Raw genomic sequence first — 3063 nt, 5'->3', positions numbered from 1 at the left:
TATTATTCATATTGTCCCACTGATAATATTATTTTACCAATATACATATAATTTATCTTTCTAACATACACTGACCTTTCACATCCCAGAGGAATACAACTCATCCTTTAGCTGACATCCTTATACAGTGAGATGCTGGTAGGGATGATCATTGCTCCAGCACTGGCCATTCAACTGAAAACACAGATCCTGTATCTAATCTGCAGTGCCAAGCAGAACTTGCTGAATGCAATGGCTCTGATTTATCAATGGAAAGTATGTACGCGCCGGTCAGCAAGCTCTATTACCGAGTTCCAGCCTGCCAGTTTCCTGCAAAGATCTCAAATATGCCAATTAAGGCCAATAATTTTCAGCTGTGTGATTCAGGAGACGTTAAACTCAATGGTGAGGTGATAGCAATGCCCTGTTGTGTGCGCATCTTCAGTCCATTTTACAGGTCAGTTTGAATCTTTAGTGCTTGATGTTTTGTGTGTTACTTTTTATGTTACATTCTACTCACAAACTTGCTTCATTTATAGTTACATTTGTTGTTACTATTTGAATGTATTATGTACAGATTCCTTTTCTGAATAAATTGTCATGATTTTATTTCTTTTAGCATATTTGCACTCATGTTGATTTGCCCCAACACAACTCCTCTGTACATTTGTAATTGTGTTATAAGTTTGTTCTTTTTTATTACTATTTATTTTTTTATTATTTATTTTTATTAGTAACCAATAAAAACAAACATATACAGAACACAATCCATCATAAGTAGAAAACAGTATGAAGTATAAACATGAAGGGGGCAATTTGCCTCCACAACGCGGGGTATGCAAGCCTTGGCCGCATTTAACAGATGGAGCAGTAAACATTTTTATAGCGTTTCCTCGACATTGCTGACACGTAGCAGGGCAAGAACCGGTGTATCTCGTACCAACATTCCTGTCAGTCTTCGTACAATGTCTGCAAAAACTGCCAAGAATGAAGCCAGACAGCTCCAACATATGTGCAATAGCATACCTGTGTGTCGCCCACACACTGAGCTTGTGTATGGAAAAAGCTTTGCTAACCGATGAGGAAGTCTGTACTATCGGGGGAGAAATTTGTAACTAGTCTCGTGATCCCGGTTGCTGATAGAAGCCTTGTGTCCATAATATAACATACAATCTATTTGATCTTTGGTAAACTTAGTGTCAAGGTCTCTCAAAATATGTCACAGAGGAATCATGGGCTATAGACAAAACCACATTTATATTTTGTATTATTTTGTATTGGATTGGATACAGAACTTTGTATTGATAATCCAATACAAAATATTTGAATTTCCATTACAGGTTTTCTGGATCACCCAGCTTCACTGATAAAATTGTATCCTCTCCAGCTTTGGGGAGCTTTAACCTGCCTGGCGGTGTTCCCAGGTGTGACTTGGGGGAGATTTTCTATGCAAACAGTAGTAAGCATGAGACACATTGAGGTGGAATTTCCAGGGAGGTTAAAACTCCTTCCTTGTTCCCAGTTCCAGCAGCTTCCTCCAGTGGTGCCCGCAGCGTCCTCCAGCGGAATAATGTCTTCCTATTACTTGTGTTAAACCAATCCCATTATAAATTCAGCCACCTCACTTTTCCTGCAGCACATGCTGCTTCCTTCTCAGCCTATAAATGGTTCTTACGGGTTGTTCTCTGTATATAAGCCCTGATTGTGATAGTGATCCAGGATCCTCCATTCCTTCACCTGTCTACAGGTGACACATCCCAGATGTCCTGTAATGTCAGGAATGGAAGGGACGGAGAGATTCCGCACTATTACTGGTATAAAAATGGAACTCCGCCTTTGTGAAGGTCACACAGACCTCTCTCACCATCCGATCTGTAACATCTAATGACAGCGGATTTTATTACTGCTGGGTGCGGGACATGAATCTCACTTCATACCTGGGGAATGGGACACAGGTATCAGTCACAGGTGAGTTATACACCATCATACAATACACAGCTTGTGGTAAAATGTGACATGAGAGTGATAAATGTTGTACAGGTTGGCCCCAGCTGATGCATGGTCGTCTCTGAAAACAGAAGTATATGGTGACCTCTCCTGCCGCATGCTGCTTCAATAAGGAGGAATCCCTGGGTGAATGTCTGTGTAATATTACACACATGGCACTATACATACATCCGCATGAATATGCTACAGAATCACAATATAACAAATGAATAGAATGTTGACCTCCCGTTCTTCCTCTTTCCTCATTGTTTCCTCCCACCAGCCCTCGTGTCATGTCCTATAGTGATGTCCCTGATGCCAAAGGGTAATTGCCCCACCGACAGCACAATCAGAGGTGCAGCACTTAGTTGCAGTTATACACCGGGATTTTTTTCCATTGAGCCATACAAATTTCCCGTTTCTCAGACTAATTACAGGCAAACAGAAAAGAAAATTCTATTCTCCCCATACTTCCCTTATTACTGAAATGATACATTGGCAGAAGAAACCAATCCTTGTGATTTTCCATATAACCATTTTAAACCTTTAGAAAAAATCCCAACTGGAATTCCAAGTCAGACTTTGTTTAATTTTTGTGTTCCGAATAAACTCGGCCGGATTTGGACTTTTATAGTTCCAAGCACCTCTACCAATGGACTAAAATAAAATGCAAATTACTTTCTGCTGGCATAAACAAATACATTTTCCTGCCTTAGTTCCAATCTCAATTTTCATTCACTCATTTTCAAATATATATATTTTTTATTTGGGACATCTTTCCAAAAGTGCCTCAGTTACCCCGACTCCATCCCCCACCCACATACATACCCAGATATCTGTGGTCACAATATTATGTTTAGGGGCTTTGCAATTAAATCAGATGAAAAGTTGGTAGGGGATGTAAAATTGTGTTTTTATACTTGAAACATTTTCCTTTATGTCCCTGCTGGCTAAATAGGACCCCTTACCCGTTCCTAGAAGAGTGAATATATCCTATAAATATTTGCACAACAATATCGTCAAAACATCGTTTTTTAACTAATAATTACCTTTGCAGGTCTAACAATGAAATCCAAATAAGATCCCACATTCATACAT

Source organism: Pyxicephalus adspersus, chromosome 1 (assembly GCF_032062135.1).
Source record: "Pyxicephalus adspersus chromosome 1, UCB_Pads_2.0, whole genome shotgun sequence".
Taxonomy (NCBI): domain Eukaryota; kingdom Metazoa; phylum Chordata; class Amphibia; order Anura; family Pyxicephalidae; genus Pyxicephalus; species Pyxicephalus adspersus.
This window is presented reverse-complemented; position numbering follows the sequence as displayed.